Consider the following 8,950-nt stretch of genomic DNA (forward strand, 5'->3'; position numbering starts at 1 on the left):
AGATGCAGAAGTTAAGGCCTGGACCAGACACTTCCTTGTACCCAGGCCTATGGTGCACTTTCAAGATTAGGACTGTGATTGTGCAGGCCTTTCCTGCTGTCTCATCCCTCCTCTCTCTCTTCTCCCACCCCATCTCCTCTTCCTCCCTATCCCTAAGCAACATTCCCAGACCTTCCCGCCTTCCTTTTTCCTGCTTCCTTCCATCTTTTTTTTAAACATCACAACCACTCCATCCTCGAGAAAAAAAAATCAAGCAATACTGGTCTAACAAAATGAAAAACTTAAAACCTTGCTGCTGCCTCTGGCTAGGCAGTGACCATGGGCACCAAAATGGTTGTTTCCTGTGTCTCTCTTGGGGCATCCCCATGCATCCTCAGAGATAATGGAAGGACAGGAGCAGAGAAGGAAAGAGAAGAGAGTAGTGTCCACATGCCTGGGGCAGTTCTGCATGCTCTGCGCTGCAGTCTGTCTCTCACACTAAAGCATGGAGTGCAATGTTTTAACTTTTGCACTATGTGAGACCAGCATCCCAGGGACTGAATGTGTTTTCACCTAGCTGCTCTTTGTACTTCATGAACACAGACATGCTCCCATGTGTGTAATCCTAGGAACAGGATTGCAAAGAGTTTGGGGCTTACCTTGACTACACAGAGAGATCCTGCCTCAAAAAATAAAAAGCAAGCAAACATTCCCGAGAGATATTTGGGGAGGGTCTATACGATTGGTTGAACATTTTCCCCTGATAGCCATTTAAACTGTCCCACTGGAAACTCAGGACCACCTTGCATGGAATCCAGTTAACAGAAAGCCACATGACACATGGCCAGCAGGCAAGGCCTGCACAGTCACGATCCCACTTTGATGACTACACTAATCTAGGAAGAAATGTCAGGTAAAATAATTAAGTGACTTGGAAAGTTCAAGGTGTTTCTCTGTGGACTGCAGCTTGGGGATTTCTGGTTGGAATGGTCCATACTTAGAGTTCTGGGTGGCCTCCATGTGACACAGGAAACAAGTGTAGCCTTCCCTGGGCACTGACAGATTCAGTGAGCACTGGAAAGCTTTCTCAGCACACCTTCTGCAGGATGTCACTCCCCACACTACAGTGAGGTCTTTGCCTGCCCACATCTCACATGTCACGTGTCTTCTGCTAAGTGGATTCCATACCAGACTGTCCTGAGTCTCAAGGACAATCTACAGTGAATTCTACAATCATCTGATTGTAGAATTAGACTTTGTATGCTGATATCACAGGAGGTAGGAACCAAGGCTCATACACATTTTACTTGTTTTTCAGAAGCACTTGCCTATGTGTACATGGGTATATCAAAATTAGAGATCTGCCTCGAGTGTTGTTCCTGGGGTCCCAGACACATTGTTTGTTTGTTTCTTTGTTTGTTTCTTTGTTTGTTTTGTGACTTCAGAGGGCATCTTTTCCTGTGCTTTGCTAGCTGATTGGGCTAGGCTGCCTGGCAGGTAAGCCACAGGGATGTGCCTGTCTCTGCCTCCCAACACTGGGATTACAGGCTCATGGTACCATCTCTTACTTCTTTATATGGGTTCTGGGAATTAAACTCAAGTTCTCACGCTGGCCCAGCAAACACTTTACCAACTAAACAAGTCAGGATGGTGTGGTTAACCATCTAGATGGTAAATAATCCCTAAGAACCTCCCATATCATTTATGGAAATGAGATCAAACAGGATTGCTTTCATTTTGATGAGCACTGAACTCATCAAGGGAAGGAATGCTAAATGAAAAATATCAATGGCATGGGGAGTTGGAGGTGTTTATTCTGTAGGCTGGAGAATCCTGGATGGAATGGTCCATACCTTAGAGATCTGGGGGAATGCCATGCCAGGAAAAAATTGTAGCCTGCCCTGGGAGTGAGGTAGAGAGTTACCATATTCAGTGTGCATTGTGGTGCTTCATCAGCATGCCTACTGCAGGCCCTGACCTCTCTGCTGGGCCACTGACCTTTCTATGTGCACAGTCATGGCCACCACCTGACAGGCATGACAAGAAGACAGACAATGGCTAAGATGGAGACACTCACAGGAGAAAATGCACTCATTCAAGGGATTTAGTGGTCAAAGGTGTCATGTCTTATGTTCAATTCCAAGATGTATGTGGTGGTATTTAAGCCGTGTATATTCAACTCAACAAATGTAAGGAATAACTGTTATCAGCTTGTGGGCATGAACATATCCCTAAGAATCAATGGCTGTTTGGTTGCAGAGCCTAACCGTCTGCAAAGTTGTTCTTTGCTATGAAGTTTTAAATCAACTTTTACAAGATTTAGATCATTAAAATTGGTTAGAATATCATGAGACTGATTGCAAAGGCTGAACAGACTCTGGAGATAACAGAATCACACAGGGGTCTGCAGTCAGGAGACAAATTAACCCGGGTCCTGGGTTCCTCCCAAAGTGATCGGAAAACCATTGCCCTCTCTACCTCAAAGTACCTAACAACTTTGTGTGTGTGTGTGTGTGTGTTGTTGTTGTTGTTGTTGTTGTTGTTGTTGTTGTATTGGGGAAAAGGGGTACTTCTCCAGAGGAACAGTGGTTAAAGGAAGGTAATGCCCTATTAACTGTAACCAGATCCACTGATTATGAACCTATGTAAGGAGAAGGAATAATCATAGGGTGTGTTATAAGTCCAACTAAAATGTGTTTCTAGTATTGGTCATCCTAGTAATCTTTCCCATTAATTCCTTCTGAGCAGCATATGTTCTTAAATCACAAGGATCCTTACAAAGTCTACAGCAGTTTCTGCTTCCAAATATGGTAGGACTAATTAGGCAATTTCATAAAAGTCAAGAACTCTAATCCTAGACAGGTTGCCATCAATGTTCAAGTTAGTGAGAATGTAATTGAACTTCGCTGCTTCAGACTAAGCACCTGCACTGGGCTATAGCCTGGCATGTTTGTAGATTAAGATGACAGTCCAGGCCAGCCTCTGGTACATCAGACAAATAACTTTCTTGTGGGTCCTTAAGCCTGTATGATTGAAATAACAGTTGCTCAGATTGCATAAGAAGCACTGAAGAACACTGAACATGTTAACATAGTCAGCCTCAAATAAAAGGGAGGTCTGGGTGATTATTCTAGTATATTTTACATTGTCATATTTTTTTTAAAAAAAGCTACCATTTGTGCTTGCATTCATGTACAGATTCTCCTTCTTATCATTCTTAGAAAGGGGAACAAAATACCCAGAGGAAGAGATACAAAGACAAAGTGTGGAACAGAGACTGAGGGAAAGACAGTCCAGAGACTGTCCCACCTAGGCAACCATTCCATATACAGTTATAAACCCAGACACTATTGTGGATTCCAAAAAGTGCTTGGAGACAGGAGCCTGATATACATTTCACACGGGAGACTCTGCTACTGCACAACAAATACAGAGGACTGCCTTTTTGGACATCTAAGGAGGAGAGGCCCTTGGTCCTGAGAATGTTCCATGTCCCAGTATATGGGAATGCCTGGAAAGGGAAACTGGAATGGGTGGATTGGTGAGCAGGGGAAGGGAGATGGGTTAGGGGATTTTCAGGGGGAAAGCAGGAAAGGGGGAAACATTTGAAATGTAAATAAAGAATATATCTAATAAAAATTTTTAAAAATAAATCAATCTGGTGGTTTGTAAGAAAATTGGAAATGTTTTTACCTGAAGACACAAATACATCACTACTGGGCATATATCCAAAAAATGTTCCTACACATAAAAAGTACATATATTCCACTAAGTTTATAGCACCCTTATTGATAATAGTCAGAAGCTGGGAAGAACCCAGATGTCCTTCTATAGAAGAATGGATACAGAAAATATGGTTACAGAATGGAATACTACTAAGCAATTAAAAACAATAACTTCTTAAAATTTGTAGGCGAATGGATGGAAACAGAAAATATCATCATGAGTGAGGTAACCCAGACAGAAAGAACATACAGGGTATGTGTTTGCTGATAAGGGGATATTTACCCTAACGTTCACAATGCACATGATACAACCTGCAGATGTTATGGAGCTCCTAAGGAAGGGAGACCTGGTTATGGTCAATGCTTCAGTCCTGCATTGAGGGGCAGACAGAATGATCTTGGGAGGTGGAGGTAGAGGAGATCTCAGAGGGAGAGAGGAGAAGAAGGATATAAGCGGCAGTATCAGGTACTGGAGAAGATGGAAGAGAGGTACAGAGGGTCTGGAAAAGGAACAAAATTATGTAGCAGGGAGAAGAGGAACTGGGGATAACCACGTGAGGGAACTTGGCACCAGGGAAATGTAAGGACACAAAGCGTTGTGACTTTAGCCGAACTGTGCAGAGAAGGGGGAAAGAGAAACTGTAGAGACCACCTTCAGTGAATAGGGGCATTTCCATCCACCACCAACATAACCCTCCTGAAAGCCCTCAGTCGAGGGATGGTGCCATCCATCTTTCATAAAGTTTGTAAACCAGAAATTTTCCTAAGCAAAATAGAGCAGAAAAAGCAAGTGGAGCAGAGACTGAAGAAAGGGCCATCCAGGGACTGCCCTCTGTTGGAATCCATCAAGTCTGCAGACACCAAACCAGACACTGTTGGTGTAGTCAAGAGTTGCTTCCGCCCAGGAACCACGTGAGAAGGTTCTTAGGGAAATCCTTCCAAAAACTGACCCTTGGAGCCAAACATTAGACTGAGATCAGGGAACCTGGTGGGGGAGCTTGGGAAAAACCTAGAGGAGCAGATGGGGATTCCACTCCATTGGAAGAACAACATATGCTTCCAGGAACACCTAGTGCTCCCAGTTACTAGACCACAAACCCAGGAGTGTTAAGGGAGAGATCTATAGCTCCAGATACATTGTAGCAGATGATAGCCTTGCCTGACAGCAAGGGTAGGAAGGCCATTCATCCTGTGGAGGTTTGATGCCCCAGTGTAGTGGGATGCAGAAACAGTAGGGAAGAAGAAGGTGGGTGGTTGGCGAAGTGGCCTCATACAGGCAAAGGGGAAAGGAAAGGGCAGATGTGAGTTGAGGGGAGGTTGAAATGATATCCAGGAAGCAGAATATCAATTGAGATGTAATTGATGGAATGATTAATGAATAAATTTAAAACAATACACATGTGCCAGGCATTTAATTTTAACAATGAAAACTCAGGAGCCAGATGCTGGTGTGACAACCTGGATGGTCAGAGAGGCAGGGAAAGCCCTCAGCTGACCTTCCTATTTCTCAGATCTCCCAGAAGGAAAGCATTCTTTTCCCTCTCCATACTTTTATCCCTAAGAGCACCTTGACTCAACCCATCTTAGACATAATAGTGCATATTGACCTTGGATTAGATGGATCCTTGGTGAAGCTTATAGATGTGGAATTTCATAAGTTTAAAATCCTGACAACATAAAGAACATAACATGGGACAATGGTCAGCATAACCGTGATTTGAATCAAGATTAAGGCTAGCAAGATCTGGGCCCTGAGGAAGTATATCAAGACAAATCTGGGATAGTGGTATATGAACTCTACCCTGGATAAAACTCACAAATGTGAGGTGGGAGAATGATGTAATGTTAAATAACACACTCAGTTTACTTTGTATCTGCTTGATTTAATCTCAGGACGAGGAAGTGTAGTATCTCTGATGGCTTCTGTCTACACTCTTGAAAAGTTCACTTGGCTGTAGCCTCAGCACTTGATACTTCATGATGGGACAACAGCACTCAGTGAAACTAGAGATTGTCATTGGCACAGTATCATGCTAGCAGCAGAGGGTATTACTCAGTTATTCAGAAGGCAATACCCATTCTCATTTGTTCTTTTTTTTTTAATTTTTTTTATTCGATATAATTTATTTACATTTCAAGTGATTTCCCCTTTTCTAGCCCCCCCACTCTCCGAAGGTCCCGTAAGCCCCCTTCTCTTCCCCTGTCCTCCCTCCCACCCCTTCCCAGTTCCCCGTTCTGGTTTTGCCGAATACTGTTTCACTGAGTCTTTCCAGAACCAGGGACCACTCCTCCTTTCTTCTTGTATCTCATTTGATGTGTGGATTATGTTTTGGGTATTCCAGTTTTCTAGGTTAATAACCACTTATTAGTGATTGCATACCATGATTCACCTTTTGAGTCTGGGTTACCTCACTTAGTATGATGGTCTCTAGCTCCATCCATTTGCCTAAGAATTTCATGAATTCATTGTTTCTAATGGCTGAATAGTACTCCATTGTGTAGATATACCACATTTTTTGCATCCACTCTTCTGTTGAGGGATACCTGGGTTCTTTCCAGCATCTGGCAATTATAAATAGGGCTGCTATGAACATAGTAGAGCATGTATCCTTATTACATGGTGGGGAATCCTCTGGGTATATGCCCAGGAGTGGTATAGCAGGATCTTCTGGAAGTGAGGTGCCCAGTTTTCAGAGGAACCGCCAGACTGATTTCCAGAGTGGTTGTACCAATTTGCAACCCCACCAGCAGTGGAGGAGTGTTCCTCTTTCTCCACACCCTCTCCAACACCTGCTGTCTCCTGAATTTTTAATCTTAGCCATTCTGACTGGTGTAAGATGAAATCTTAGGGTTGTTTTGATTTGCATTTCCCTAATGACTAATGAAGTTGAGCCTTTTTTAAGATGCTTCTCCGCCATCCGAAGTTCTTCAGGTGAGAATTCTTTGTTTAACTCTGTACCCCATTTTTTAATAGGGTTGTTCGGTTTTCTGGAGTCTAACTTCTTGAGTTCTTTATATATATTGGATATTAGCCCTCTATCTGATGTAGGATTGGTGAAGATCTTTTCCCAATTTGTTGGTTGCCGATCTGTCCTCTTGATGGTGTCCTTTGCCTTACAGAAACTCTGTAACCTTATGAGGTCCCAATTGTCAATTCTTGCTCTTAGAGCATACGCTATTGGTGTTCTGTTCAGAAACTTTCTCCCTGTACCGATGTCCTCAAGGGTCTTCCCCAGTTTCTTTTCTATTAGCTTCAGAGTGTCTGGCTTTATGTGGAGGTCCTTGATCCATTTGGATTTGAGCTTAGTACAAGGAGACAAGGATGGATCAATTCGCATTCTTCTGCATGCTGCCCTCCAGTTGAACCAGCACCATTTGTTGAAAAGGCTATCTTTTTTCCATTGGATGTTTTCAGCCCCTTTGTCGAGGATCCAGTGGCCATAGGTGTGTGGGTTCATTTCTGGATCTTCAATCCTGTTCCATTGATCCTCCTGCCTGTCACTCTACCAATACCATTTAGTTTTTAACACTATTGCTCTGTAGTATTGCTTGAGGTCAGGGATACTGATTCCCCCAGATTTTCTTTTGTTGCTGAGAATAGTTTTAGCTATCCTGGGTTTTTTGTTGTTCCAGATGAATTTGATAATTGTTCTTTCTAACTCTGTGAAGAATTGAGTTGGGATTTTGATGGGTATTGCATTGAATCTGTATATTGCTTTTGGCAAAATGGCCATTTTAACTATATTGATTCTACTGATCCATGAGCATGGGAAGTTTTCCCATTTTTTGAGGTCTTCTTCCATTTCCTTCTTCAGAGTCTTGAAGTTCTTGTCATACAGATCTTTCACATGTTTGGTAAGAGTCACCCCAAGATACTTTCTACTGTTTGTGGCTATTGTGAAGGGGGTCATTTCCCTAATTTCTTTCTCAGCCTGCTTATCCTTTGAGTATAGGAAGGCCACTGATTTGCTTGAGTTGATTTTATAACCTGCCACTTTGCTGAAGTTGTTTATCAGCTGTAGGAGCTCTCTAGTGGAGTTCTTTGGGTCACTTAGGTAGACTATCATGTCATCTGCAAATAATGATAGTTTGACTTCCTCCTTTCCAATTTGTATCCCTTTGACCTCCTTATGTTGTCGAATTGCCCGAGCTAGTACCTCAAGTACAATATTGAAAAGATAAGGAGAAAGGGGGCAGCCTTGTCTGGTCCCTGATTTCAGTGGGATTGCTTCAAGTTTCTCTCCATTTAGTTTGATGCTGGCTACCGGTTTGCTGTATATTGCTTTTACTATGTTTAGGTATGGGCCTTGAATTCCTGTTCTCTCCAAGACTTTAAGCATGAAAGGATGCTGAATTTTGTCAAATGCTTTTTCAGCATCCAATGAAATAACCATGTGGTTTTGTTCTTTGAGTTTGTTTATGTAGTGGATTGTATTGATGGATTTCCGTATATTGAACCAACCCTGCATTCCCGGGATAAAGCCTACTTGATCATGGTGGATGATCGTTTTGATGTGTTCTTGGATTCGGTTGGCAAGAATTTTATTGAGTATTTTTGCATCGATGTTCATAAGGGAAATTGGTCTGAAGTTCTCTTTCTTTGTTGGATCTTTGTGTGGCTTTGGTATCAGCGTAATTGTGGCTTCGTAGAAGGAATTGGGTAGTGTTCCTTCTGTTTCCCAGGTAAAGAGAGAACAAGGTCTGTAGAACAGAAAGATCATTTGCACTTCTCTGTCTTCTCAGCAAGAAATACTTGTAGAGAGAGACTGGTAAGTTCTTTATAATAGACAAAAATTGGTAGGTAAGGCCTTGGATGTAGGGTGAGTTTCAGTGTTGTTTTCTGAAAAAGGGTCTCAAATATTCCATGTTGTCTTCTACCTGGCTGTCCAGGTAAACATTCACCTCAGATAATCCTGTTTCCACTTTCCTATTCCTAGGCTTACAAATGGGGTTCATAGGAATGTTAGGAAAGCACTAGTCAGTGACAGAGAACTGGGTTTTCTAAAGCTGAGGTGTGGACCCACCAGTGTAGGATCAGCCAGTTTGTTTTATGTCTGCTCCCTAGTTCACCTTGTTGCTGTAATGTGCTTGCCAATCACTGGCACAGAAAAATAATTTGTCTTAGAGAAAGGTCATGTTGATCACATACTCTTATGTTCTTTATGACATTTGTTAATCTAACAATGTTCCACAAAGCTTTACATAGGACCCATCAAATTAACGGCAAACGTACACTGTTATATTTA

The sequence above is a fragment of the Apodemus sylvaticus genome, chromosome 2 (assembly GCF_947179515.1).
Source record: "Apodemus sylvaticus chromosome 2, mApoSyl1.1, whole genome shotgun sequence".
NCBI classification, from domain to species: Eukaryota; Metazoa; Chordata; class Mammalia; order Rodentia; family Muridae; genus Apodemus; species Apodemus sylvaticus.